The sequence below is a fragment of the Hypanus sabinus genome, chromosome 7, assembly GCF_030144855.1.
Source record: "Hypanus sabinus isolate sHypSab1 chromosome 7, sHypSab1.hap1, whole genome shotgun sequence".
Classification (NCBI taxonomy): Eukaryota; Metazoa; Chordata; class Chondrichthyes; order Myliobatiformes; family Dasyatidae; genus Hypanus; species Hypanus sabinus.
This window is the reverse complement of record NC_082712.1, coordinates 4253924-4268488: the sequence shown is the minus strand read 5'-3', so window position 1 is coordinate 4268488 and position 14565 is coordinate 4253924. Positions and strand designations below refer to the sequence as shown.

General features: G+C 51.5%; 1 protein-coding gene across 1 annotated transcript in view; it reads right to left on the bottom strand.

Moving 5' to 3' along the window:
- The window catches only part of aadat (aminoadipate aminotransferase), a 346606-nt gene that overhangs the window by 259061 nt on the left and 72980 nt on the right, over nucleotides 1–14565 (bottom strand). The gene's annotated exons all lie outside the window — the stretch shown is intronic.

The following is a 14565-nucleotide window of genomic DNA, read 5'->3' as shown; positions in this document are numbered from 1 at the left end:
GATAATCACCACACCGAGACCCCAGATCTCCAGTGTACTGAGTGGATAATCACCACACTGAGACCCCAGATCTCCAGTGCACTGAGTGGATAATCACCACACTGAGACCCCAGATCTCCAGTGCACTGAGTGGATAATCACCACACTGAGACCCCAGATCTCCAGTGCACTGAGTGGATAATCACCACACTGAGACCCCAGATCTCCACTGCACTGAGTGAATAATCACCACACTGAGACCCCAGATCTCCAGTGCACTGTGGATAATCACCACACTGAGACCCCAGATCTCCAGTGCACTGAGTGGAAATCACCACACTGAGACCCCAGATCTCCAGTGCACTGAGTGGATAATCACCACACTGAGACCCCAGATCTCCAGTGTACTGAGTGGATAATCACCACACCGAGACCCGAGATCTCCAGTGCACTGAGTGGATAATCACCACACTGAGACCCCAGATCTCCAGTGCACTGAGTGGATAATCACCACACTGAGACCCCAGATCTCCAGTGCACTGAGTGGATAATCACCACACTGAGACCCCAGAACTCCAGTGCACTGAGTGGATAATCACCACACTGAGACCCCAGATCTCCAGTGCACTGAGTGGATAATCACCACACTGAGACCTCATATCTCAAGTTCACTGTGGATAATCACCACACTGAGACCCCAGATCTCCAGTGTACTGAGTGGATAATCACCACATGGAGACCCCAGATCTCCAGTGCACTGAGTGGATAATCACCACACTGAGATCCCAGATCTCCAGTGCACTGAGTGGATAATCACCACACAGAGACCCCTGATCTCCAGTGCACTGAGTGGATAATCACCACACTGAGACCCACAATCTCCAGTGTACTGAGTGGATAATCCCCACACTGAGACCCCAGATCTCCAGTGCACTGAGTGGATAATCACCACACTGAGACCCCAGATCTCCATTGCACTGAGTGGATAATCACCACACTGAGATCCCTGAACTCCAGTGTACTGAGTGGATAATCACCACACTGAGACCCCAGATCTCCAGTGCACTGAGTGGATAATCACCACACTGAGACCCCTGAACTCCAGTGTACTGAGTGGATAATCACCACACTGAGACCCACGATCTCCAGTGTACTGAGTGGATTATCACCACACGGAGACCCCAGATCTCCAGTGCACTGAGTGGATAATCACCACACTGAGACCCCAGATCTCCAGTGCACTGAGTGGATAATCACCACACTGAGACCACAGATCTCAAGTGCACTGTGGATAATCACCATACTGAGACCCCAGATCTCCAGTGTACTGAGTGGATAATCACCACACGGAGACCCCAGATCTCCAGTGTACTGAGTGGATAATCACCACATGGAGACCCCAGATCTCCAGTGCACTGAGTGGATAATCACCACACTGAGACCCCAGATCTCCAGTGCACTGAGTGGATAATCACCACACTGAGATCCCTGAACTCCAGTGTTCTGAGTGGATAATCACCACACTGAGAACAACGATCTCCAGTGTACTGAGTGGATAATCACCACACGGAGACCCCAGATCTCCAGTGTACTGTGTGAATACTCACCACCGTGAGACCCCAGATCTCCAGTGCACTGAGTGGATAATCACCACACTGAGATCCCAGATCTCCAGTGCACTGTGGATAATCACCACACTGAGACCCCAGATCTCCAGTGCACTGAGTGGATAATCACCACACTGAGACCCCAGATCTCCAGTGCACTGTGGATAATCACCACACTGAGACCCCAGATCTCCAGTGCACTGAGTGGAAATCACCACACTGAGACCCCAGATCTCCAGTGCGCTGAGTGGATAATCACCACACTGAGACCCCAGATCTCCAGTGCACTGAGTGGATAATCACCACACTGAGACCCCTGAACTCCAGTGTTCTGAGTGGATAATCACCACACTGAGACCCCAGATCTCCAGTGCACTGAGTGGATAATCACCACACTGAAACCCCAGATCTCCAGTGCAGTGAGCGGATAATCAGCACACTGAGACCCCAGATCTCCAGTGCACTGAGTGGTTAATCACCACACTGAGACCCCAGATTTCCAGTGCACTGAGTGGATAATCACCACACTGAGACCCCAGATCTCCAGTGTACTGAGTGGATAATCACCACACTGAGACCCCTGAACTCCAGTGCACTGAGTGGATAATCACCACACTGAGACCCCAGACCTCCAGTGTACTGAGTGGATAATCACCACATGGAGACCCCAGATCACCAGTGCACTGAGTGGATAATCACCACACTGAGACCCCAGATCACCAGTGTACTGTGTGGATAATCACCACACTGAGACCCCCGATCTCCAGTGCACTGAGTGGATAATCACCACACTGAGACCCCAGATCTCCAGTGCACTGAGTGAATAATCACCACACTGAGACCCCAGATCTCCAGTGCACTGTGGATAACCACCACACTGAGACCCCAGATCTCCAGTGCACTGAGTGGAAATCACCACACTGAGACCCCAGATCTCCAGTGCGCTGAGTGGATAATTACCACACTGAGACCCCAGATCTCCAGTGTACTGAGTGGATAATCACCACACCGAGACCCCAGATCTCCAGTGTACTGAGTGGATAATCACCACACTGAGACCCCAGATCTCCAGTGCACTGAGTGGATAATCACCACACTGAGACCCCAGATCTCCAGTGCACTGAGTGGATAATCACCACACTGAGACCCCAGATCTCCAGTGCACTGAGTGGATAATCACCACACTGAGACCCCAGATCTCCACTGCACTGAGTGAATAATCACCACACTGAGACCCCAGATCTCCAGTGCACTGTGGATAATCACCACACTGAGACCCCAGATCTCCAGTGCACTGAGTGGAAATCACCACACTGAGACCCCAGATCTCCAGTGCGCTGAGTGGATAATCACCACACTGAGACCCCAGATCTCCAGTGTACTGAGTGGATAATCACCACACCGAGACCCGAGATCTCCAGTGCACTGAGTGGATAATCACCACACTGAGACCCCAGATCTCCAGTGTACTGAGTGGATAATCACCACACGGAGACCCCAGATCTCCAGTGCACTGAGTGGATAATCACCACACTGAGACCCCAGATCTCCAGTGTACTGAGTGGATAATCACCACATGGAGACCCCAGATCTCCAGTGCACTGAGTGGATAATCACCACACTGAGACCCCAGATCTCCAGTGCACTGAGTGGATAATCACCACACTGAGACCCCTGAACTCCAGTGTTCTGAGTGGATAATCACCACACTGAGAACAACGATCTCCAGTGTACTGAGTGGATAATCACCACACGGAGACCCCAGATCTCCAGTGTACTGTGTGAATACTCACCACCGTGAGACCCCAGATCTCCAGTGCACTGAGTGGATAATCACCACACTGAGATCCCAGATCTCCAGTGCACTGTGGATAATCACCACACTGAGACCCCAGATCTCCAGTGCACTGAGTGGATAATCACCACACTGAGACCCCAGATCTCCAGTGCACTGAGTGGATAATCACCACACTGAGACCCCAGATCTCCAGTGCACTGAGTGGAAATCACCACACTGAAACCCCAGATCTCCAGTGCGCTGAGTGGATAATCACCACACTGAGACCCCAGATCTCCAGTGCACTGAGTGGATAATCACCACACTGAGACCCCTGAACTCCAGTGTTCTGAGTGGATAATCACCACACTGAGACCCCAGATCTCCAGTGCACTGAGTGGATAATCACCACACTGAGACCCCAGATCTCCAGTGCAGTGAGCGGATAATCAGCACACTGTGACCCCAGATCTCCAGTGCACTGAGTGGTTAATCACCACACTGAGACCCCAGATTTCCAGTGCACTGAGTGGATAATCACCACACTGAGACCCCAGATCTCCAGTGCACTGAGTGGATAATCACCACACTGAGACCCCTGAACTCCAGTGCACTGAGTGGATAATCACCACACTGAGACCCCAGACCTCCAGTGTACTGAGTGGATAATCACCACATGGAGACCCCAGATCTCCAGTGCACTGAGTGGATAATCACCACACTGAGACCCCAGATCACCAGTGTACTGTGTGGATAATCACCACACTGAGACCCCCGATCTCCAGTGCACTGAGTGGATAATCACCACACTGAGACCCCAGATCTCCAGTGCACTGAGTGAATAATCACCACACTGAGACCCCAGATCTCCAGTGCACTGTGGATAATCACCACACTGAGACCCCAGATCTCCAGTGCACTGAGTGGAAATCACCACACTGAGACCCCAGATCTCCAGTGCGCTGAGTGGATAATTACCACACTGAGACCCCAGATCTCCAGTGTACTGAGTGGATAATCACCACACCGAGACCCCAGATCTCCAGTGTACTGAGTGGATAATCACCACACTGAGACCCCAGATCTCCAGTGCACTGAGTGGATAATCACCACACTGAGACCCCAGATCTCCAGTGCACTGAGTGGATAATCACCACACTGAGACCCCAGATCTCCAGTGCACTGAGTGGATAATCACCACACTGAGACCCCAGATCTCCACTGCACTGAGTGAATAATCACCACACTGAGACCCCAGATCTCCAGTGCACTGTGGATAATCACCACACTGAGACCCCAGATCTCCAGTGCACTGAGTGGAAATCACCACACTGAGACCCCAGATCTCCAGTGCGCTGAGTGGATAATCACCACACTGAGACCCCAGATCTCCAGTGTACTGAGTGGATAATCACCACACCGAGACCCGAGATCTCCAGTACACTGAGTGGATAATCACCACACTGAGACCCCAGATCTCCAGTGCACTGAGTGGATAATCACCACACTGAGACCCCAGATCTCCAGTGCACTGAGTGGATAATCACCACACTGAGACCCCAGAACTCCAGTGCACTGAGTGGATAATCACCACACTGAGACCCCAGATCTCCAGTGCACTGAGTGGATAATCACCACACTGAGACCTCATATCTCAAGTTCACTGTGGATAATCACCACACTGAGACCCCAGATCTCCAGTGTACTGAGTGGATAATCACCACATGGAGACCCCAGATCTCCAGTGCACTGAGTGGATAATCACCACACTGAGATCCCAGATCTCCAGTGCACTGAGTGGATAATCACCACACAGAGACCCCTGATCTCCAGTGCACTGAGTGGATAATCACCACACTGAGACCCCCAATCTCCAGTGCACTGAGTGGATAATCACCACACTGAGACCCCAGAACTCCAGTGCACTGAGTGGATAATCACCACACTGAGACCCCAGATCTCCAGTGCACTGAGTGGATAATCACCACACTGAGACCTCATATCTCAAGTTCACTGTGGATAATCACCACACTGAGACCCCAGATCTCCAGTGTACTGAGTGGATAATCACCACATGGAGACCCCAGATCTCCAGTGCACTGAGTGGATAATCACCACACTGAGATCCCAGATCTCCAGTGCACTGAGTGGATAATCACCACACAGAGACCCCTGATCTCCAGTGCACTGAGTGGATAATCACCACACTGAGACCCCCAATCTCCAGTGTACTGAGTGGATAATCCCCACAATGAGACCCCAGATCTCCAGTGCACTGAGTGGATAATCACCACACTGAGACCCCAGATCTCCAGTGCACTGAGTGGATAATCACCACACTGAGACCCCTGAACTCCAGTGCACTGAGTGGATAATCACCACACTGAGACCCCAGACCTCCAGTGTACTGAGTGGATAATCACCACATGGAGACCCCAGATCTCCAGTGCACTGAGTGGATAATCACCACACTGAGACCCCAGATCACCAGTGTACTGTGTGGATAATCACCACACTGAGACCCCCGATCTCCAGTGCACTGAGTGGATAATCACCACACTGAGACCCCAGATCTCCAGTGCACTGAGTGAATAATCACCACACTGAGACCCCAGATCTCCAGTGCACTGTGGATAATCACCACACTGAGACCCCAGATCCAGTGCACTGAGTGGAAATCACCACACTGAGACCCCAGATCTCCAGTGCGCTGAGTGGATAATCACCACACTGAGACCCCAGATCTCCAGTGTACTGAGTGGATAATCACCACACCGAGACCCCAGATCTCCAGTGTACTGAGTGGATAATCACCACACTGAGACCCCAGATCTCCAGTGCACTGAGTGGATAATCACCACACTGAGACCCCAGATCTCCAGTGCACTGAGTGGATAATCACCACACTGAGACCCCAGATCTCCAGTGCACTGAGTGGATAATCACCACACTGAGACCCCAGATCTCCACTGCACTGAGTGAATAATCACCACACTGAGACCCCAGATCTCCAGTGCACTGTGGATAATCACCACACTGAGACCCCAGATCTCCAGTGCACTGAGTGGAAATCACCACACTGAGACCCCAGATCTCCAGTGCGCTGAGTGGATAATCACCACACTGAGACCCCAGATCTCCAGTGTACTGAGTGGATAATCACCACACCGAGACCCGAGATCTCCAGTGCACTGAGTGGATAATCACCACACTGAGACCCCAGATCTCTAGTGCACTGAGTGGATAATCACCACACTGAGACCCCAGATCTCCAGTGCACTGAGTGGATAATCACCACACTGAGACCCCAGAACTCCAGTGCACTGAGTGGATAATCACCACACTGAGACCCCAGATCTCCAGTGCACTGAGTGGATAATCACCACACTGAGACCTCATATCTCAAGTTCACTGTGGATAATCACCACTGAGACCCCAGATCTCCAGTGCACTGAGTGGATAATCACCACACTGAGACCCCTGAACTCCAGTGTACTGAGTGGATAATCACCACACTGAGACCCACGATCTCCAGTGTACTGAGTGGATAATCACCACACGGAGACCCCAGATCTCCAGTGCACTGAGTGGATAATCACCACACTGAGACCCCAGATCTCCAGTGCACTGAGTGGATAATCACCACACTGAGACCACAGATCTCAAGTGCACTGTGGATAATCACCACACGGAGACCCCAGATCTCCAGTGCACTGAGTGGATAATCACCACACTGAGACCCCAGATCTCCAGTGTACTGAGTGGATAATCACCACATGGAGACCCCAGATCTCCAGTGCACTGAGTGGATAATCACCACACTGAGACCCCAGATCTCCAGTGCACTGAGTGGATAATCACCACACTGAGACCCCTGAACTCCAGTGTTCTGAGTGGATAATCACCACACTGAGAACAACGATCTCCAGTGTACTGAGTGGATAATCACCACACGGAGACCCCAGATCTCCAGTGTACTGTGTGAATACTCACCACCGTGAGACCCCAGATCTCCAGTGCACTGAGTGGATAATCACCACAATGAAATCCCAGATCTCCAGTGCACTGTGGATAATCACCACACTGAGACCCCAGATCTCCAGTGCACTGAGTGGATAATCACCACACTGAGACCCCAGATCTCCAGTGCACTGTGGATAATCACCACACTGAGACCCCAGATCTCCAGTGCACTGAGTGGAAATCACCACACTGAGACCCCAGATCTCCAGTGCGCTGAGTGGATAATCACCACACTGAGACCCCAGATCTCCAGTGCACTGAGTGGATAATCACCACACTGAGACCCCTGAACTCCAGTGTTCTGAGTGGATAATCACCACACTGAGACCCCAGATCTCCAGTGCACTGAGTGGATAATCACCACACTGAGACCCCAGATCTCCAGTGCACTGAGTGGTTAATCACCACACTGAGACCCCAGATTTCCAGTGCACTGAGTGGATAATCACCACACTGAGACCCCAGATCTCCAGTGCACTGAGTGGATAATCACCACACTGAGACCCCTGAACTCCAGTGCACTGAGTGGATAATCACCACACTGAGACCCCAGACCTCCAGTGTACTGAGTGGATAATCACCACATGGAGACCCCAGATCTCCAGTGCACTGAGTGGATAATCACCACACTGAGACCCCAGATCACCAGTGTACTGTGTGGATAATCACCACACTGAAACCCCCGATCTCCAGTGCACTGAGTGGATAATCACCACACTGAGACCCCAGATCTCCAGTGCACTGAGTGAATAATCACCACACTGAGACCCCAGATCTCCAGTGCACTGTGGATAATCACCACACTGAGACCCCAGATCTCCAGTGCACTGAGTGGAAATCACCACACTGAGACCCCAGATCTCCAGTGCGCTGAGTGGATAATCACCACACTGAGACCCCAGATCTCCAGTGTACTGAGTGGATAATCACCACACCGAGACCCCAGATCTCCAGTGTACTGAGTGGATAATCACCACACTGAGACCCCAGATCTCCAGTGCACTGAGTGGATAATCACCACACTGAGACCCCAGATCTCCAGTGCAATGAGTGGATAATCACCACACTGAGACCCCAGATCTCCAGTGCACTGAGTGGATAATCACCACACTGAGACCCCAGATCTCCACTGCACTGAGTGAATAATCACCACACTGAGACCCCAGATCTCCAGTGCACTGTGGATAATCACCACACTGAGACCCCAGATCTCCAGTGCACTGAGTGGAAATCACCACACTGAGACCCCAGATCTCCAGTGCGCTGAGTGGATAATCACCACACTGAGACCCCAGATCTCCAGTGTACTGAGTGGATAATCACCACACCGAGACCCGAGATCTCCAGTGCACTGAGTGGATAATCACCACACTGAGACCCCAGATCTCCAGTGCACTGAGTGGATAATCACCACACTGAGACCCCAGATCTCCAGTGCACTGAGTGGATAATCACCACACTGAGACCCCAGAACTCCAGTGCACTGAGTGGATAATCACCACACTGAGACCCCAGATCTCCAGTGCACTGAGTGGATAATCACCACACTGAGACCTCATATCTCAAGTTCACTGTGGATAATCACCACACTGAGACCCCAGATCTCCAGTGTACTGAGTGGATAATCACCACATGGAGACCCCAGATCTCCAGTGCACTGAGTGGATAATCACCACACTGAGATCCCAGATCTCCAGTGCACTGAGTGGATAATCACCACACAGAGACCCCTGATCTCCAGTGCACTGAGTGGATAATCACCACACTGAGACCCCCAATCTCCAGTGTACTGAGTGGATAATCCCCACACTGAGACCCCAGATCTCCAGTGCACTGAGTGGATAATCACCACACTGAGACCCCAGATCTCCATTGCACTGAGTGGATAATCACCACACTGAGACCCCAGATCTCCAGTGCACTGAGTGGAAATCACCACACTGAGACCCCAGATCTCCAGTGCGCTGAGTGGATAATCACCACACTGAGACCCCAGATCTCCAGTGTACTGAGTGGATAATCACCACACCGAGACCCGAGATCTCCAGTGCACTGAGTGGATAATCACCACACTGAGACCCCAGATCTCTAGTGCACTGAGTGGATAATCACCACACTGAGACCCCAGATCTCCAGTGCACTGAGTGGATAATCACCACACTGAGACCCCAGCACTCCAGTGCACTGAGTGGATAATCACCACACTGAGACCCCAGATCTCCAGTGCACTGAGTGGATAATCACCACACTGAGACCTCATATCTCAAGTTCACTGTGGATAATCACCACACTGAGACCCCAGATCTCCAGTGCACTGAGTGGATAATCACCACACTGAGACCCCTGAACTCCAGTGTACTGAGTGGATAATCACCACACTGAGACCCACGATCTCCAGTGTACTGAGTGGATAATCACCACACGGAGACCCCAGATCTCCAGTGCACTGAGTGGATAATCACCACACTGAGACCCCAGATCTCCAGTGCACTGAGTGGATAATCACCACACTGAGACCACAGATCTCAAGTGCACTGTGGATAATCACCATACTGAGACCCCAGATCTCCAGTGTACTGAGTGGATAATCACCACACGGAGACCCCAGATCTCCAGTGCACTGAGTGGATAATCACCACACTGAGACCCCAGATCTCCAGTGTACTGAGTGGATAATCACCACATGGAGACCCCAGATCTCCAGTGCACTGAGTGGATAATCACCACACTGAGACCCCAGATCTCCAGTGCACTGAGTGGATAATCACCACACTGAGACCCCTGAACTCCAGTGTTCTGAGTGGATAATCACCACACTGAGAACAACGATCTCCAGTGTACTGAGTGGATAATCACCACACGGAGACCCCAGATCTCTAGTGTACTGTGTGAATACTCACCACCGTGAGACCCCAGATCTCCAGTGCACTGAGTGGATAATCACCACACTGAGATCCCAGATCTCCAGTGCACTGTGGATAATCACCACACTGAGACCCCAGATCTCCAGTGCACTGAGTGGATAATCACCACACTGAGACCCCAGATCTCCAGTGCACTGTGGATAATCACCACACTGAGACCCCAGATCTCCAGTGCACTGAGTGGAAATCACCACACTGAGACCCCAGATCTCCAGTGCGCTGAGTGGATAATCACCACACTGAGACCCCAGATCTCCAGTGCACTGAGTGGATAATCACCACACTGAGACCCCTGAACTCCAGTGTTCTGAGTGGATAATCACCACACTGAGACCCCAGATCTCCAGTGCACTGAGTGGATAATCACCACACTGAGACCCCAGATCTCCAGTGCACTGAGTGGTTAATCACCACACTGAGACCCCAGATTTCCAGTGCACTGAGTGGATAATCACCACACTGAGACCCCAGATCTCCAGTGCACTGAGTGGATAATCACCACACTGAGACCCCTGAACTCCAGTGCACTGAGTGGATAATCACCACACTGAGACCCCAGACCTCCAGTGTACTGAGTGGATAATCACCACATGGAGACCCCAGATCTCCAGTGCACTGAGTGGATAATCACCACACTGAGACCCCAGATCACCAGTGTACTGTGTGGATAATCACCACACTGAAACCCCCGATCTCCAGTGCACTGAGTGGATAATCACCACACTGAGACCCCAGATCTCCAGTGCACTGAGTGAATAATCACCACACTGAGACCCCAGATCTCCAGTGCACTGTGGATAATCACCACACTGAGACCCCAGATCTCCAGTGCACTGAGTGGAAATCACCACACTGAGACCCCAGATCTCCAGTGCGCTGAGTGGATAATCACCACACTGAGACCCCAGATCTCCAGTGTACTGAGTGGATAATCACCACACCGAGACCCCAGATCTCCAGTGTACTGAGTGGATAATCACCACACTGAGACCCCAGATCTCCAGTGCACTGAGTGGATAATCACCACACTGAGACCCCAGATCTCCAGTGCAATGAGTGGATAATCACCACACTGAGACCCCAGATCTCCAGTGCAATGAGTGGATAATCACCACACTGAGACCCCAGATCTCCACTGCACTGAGTGAATAATCACCACACTGAGACCCCAGATCTCCAGTGCACTGTGGATAATCACCACACTGAGACCCCAGATCTCCAGTGCACTGAGTGGAAATCACCACACTGAGACCCCAGATCTCCAGTGCGCTGAGTGGATAATCACCACACTGAGACCCCAGATCTCCAGTGTACTGAGTGGATAATCACCACACCGAGACCCGAGATCTCCAGTGCACTGAGTGGATAATCACCACACTGAGACCCCAGATCTCCAGTGCACTGAGTGGATAATCACCACACTGAGACCCCAGATCTCCAGTGCACTGAGTGGATAATCACCACACTGAGACCCCAGAACTCCAGTGCACTGAGTGGATAATCACCACACTGAGACCCCAGATCTCCAGTGCACTGAGTGGATAATCACCACACTGAGACCTCATATCTCAAGTTCACTGTGGATAATCACCACACTGAGACCCCAGATCTCCAGTGTACTGAGTGGATAATCACCACATGGAGACCCCAGATCTCCAGTGCACTGAGTGGATAATCACCACACTGAGATCCCAGATCTCCAGTGCACTGAGTGGATAATCACCACACAGAGACCCCTGATCTCCAGTGCACTGAGTGGATAATCACCACACTGAGACCCCCAATCTCCAGTGTACTGAGTGGATAATCCCCACACTGAGACCCCAGATCTCCAGTGCACTGAGTGGATAATCACCACACTGAGACCCCAGATCTCCATTGCACTGAGTGGATAATCACCACACTGAGACCCCTGAACTCCAGTGTACTGAGTGGATAATCACCACACTGAGACCCCAGATCTCCAGTGCACTGAGTGGATAATCACCACACTGAGACCCCTGAACTCCAGTGTACTGAGTGGATAATCACCACACTGAGACCCACGATCTCCAGTGTACTGAGTGGATAATCACCACACGGAGACCCCAGATCTCCAGTGCACTGAGTGGATAATCACCACACTGAGACCCCAGATCTCCAGTGCACTGAGTGGATAATCACCACACTGAGACCACAGATCTCAAGTGCACTGTGGATAATCACCATACTGAGACCCCAGATCTCCAGTGTACTGAGTGGATAATTACGACACGGAGACCCCAGATCTCCAGTGCACTGAGTGGATAATCACCACACTGAGACCCCAGATCTCCAGTGTACTGAGTGGATAATCACCACATGGAGACCCCAGATCTCCAGTGTACTGAATGGATAATCACCACACTGAGACCCCAGATCTCCAGAGCACTGAGTGGATAATCACCACACTGAGACCCCTGAACTCCAGTGGTCTGAGTGGATAATCACCACACTGAGAACAACGATCTCCAGTGTACTGAGTGGATAATCACCACACGGAGACCCCAGATCTCCAGTGTACTGTGTGAATACTCACCACCGTGAGACCCCAGATCTCCAGTGCACTGAGTGGATAATCACCACACTGAGATCCCAGATCTCCAGTGCACTGTGGATAATCACCACACTGAGACCCCAGATCTCTAGTGTACTGAGTGGATAATCACCACACTGAGACCCCAGATCTCCAGTGCACTGAGTGGATAATCACCACACTGAGACCTCAGATCTCAAGTGCACTGTGGATAATCACCACACTGAGACCCCAGATCTCCAGTGTACTGAGTGGATAATCACCACACGGAGACCCCAGATCTCCAGTGCACTGAGTGGATAATCACCACACTGAGACCCCAGATCTCCAGTGTACTGAGTGGATAATCACCACATGGAGACCCCAGATCTCCAGTGCACTGAGTGGATAATCACCACACTGAGACCCCAGATCTCCAGTGTACTGAGTGGATAATCAGCACACCGAGACCCCAGATCTCCAGTGTACTGAGTGGATAATCACCACACTGAGACCCCAGATCTCCAGTGCACTGAGTGGATAATCACCACACTGAGACCCCAGATCTCCAGTGCAATGAGTGGATAATCACCACACTGAGACCCCAGATCTCCAGTGCACTGAGTGGATAATCACCACACTGAGACCCCAGATCTCCACTGCACTGAGTGAATAATCACCACACTGAGACCCCAGATCTCCAGTGCACTGTGGATAATCACCACACTGAGACCCCAGATCTCCAGTGCACTGAGTGGAAATCACCACACTGAGACCCCAGATCTCCAGTGCGCTGAGTGGATAATCACCACACTGAGACCCCAGATCTCCAGTGTACTGAGTGGATAATCACCACACCGAGACCCGAGATCTCCAGTGCACTGAGTGGATAATCACCACACTGAGACCCCAGATCTCCAGTGCACTGAGTGGATAATCACCACACTGAGACCCCAGATCTCCAGTGCACTGAGTGGATAATCACCACACTGAGACCCCAGAACTCCAGTGCACTGAGTGGATAATCACCACACTGAGACCCCAGATCTCCAGTGCACTGAGTGGATAATCACCACACTGAGACCTCATATCTCAAGTTCACTGTGGATAATCACCACAGTGAGACCCCAGATCTCCAGTGTACTGAGTGGATAATCACCACATGGAGACCCCAGATCTCCAGTGCACTGAGTGGATAATCACCACACTGAGATCCCAGATCTCCAGTGCACTGAGTGGATAATCACCACACAGAGACCCCTGATCTCCAGTGCACTGAGTGGATAATCACCACACTGAGACCCCCAATCTCCAGTGTACTGAGTGGATAATCCCCACACTGAGACCCCAGATCTCCAGTGCACTGAGTGGATAATCACCACACTGAGACCCCAGATCTCCATTGCACTGAGTGGATAATCACCACACTGAGACCCCTGAACTCCAGTGTACTGAGTGGATAATCACCACACTGAGACCCCAGATCTCCAGTGCACTGAGTGGATAATCACCACACTGAGACCCCTGAACTCCAGTGTACTGAGTGGATGATCACCACACTGAGACCCACGATCTCCAGTGTACTGAGTGGATAATCACCACACGGAGACCCCAGATCTCCAGTGCACTGAGTGGATAATCACCACACTGAGACCCCAGATCTCCAGTGCACTGAGTGGATAATCACCACACTGAGACCACAGATCTCAAGTGCACTGTGGA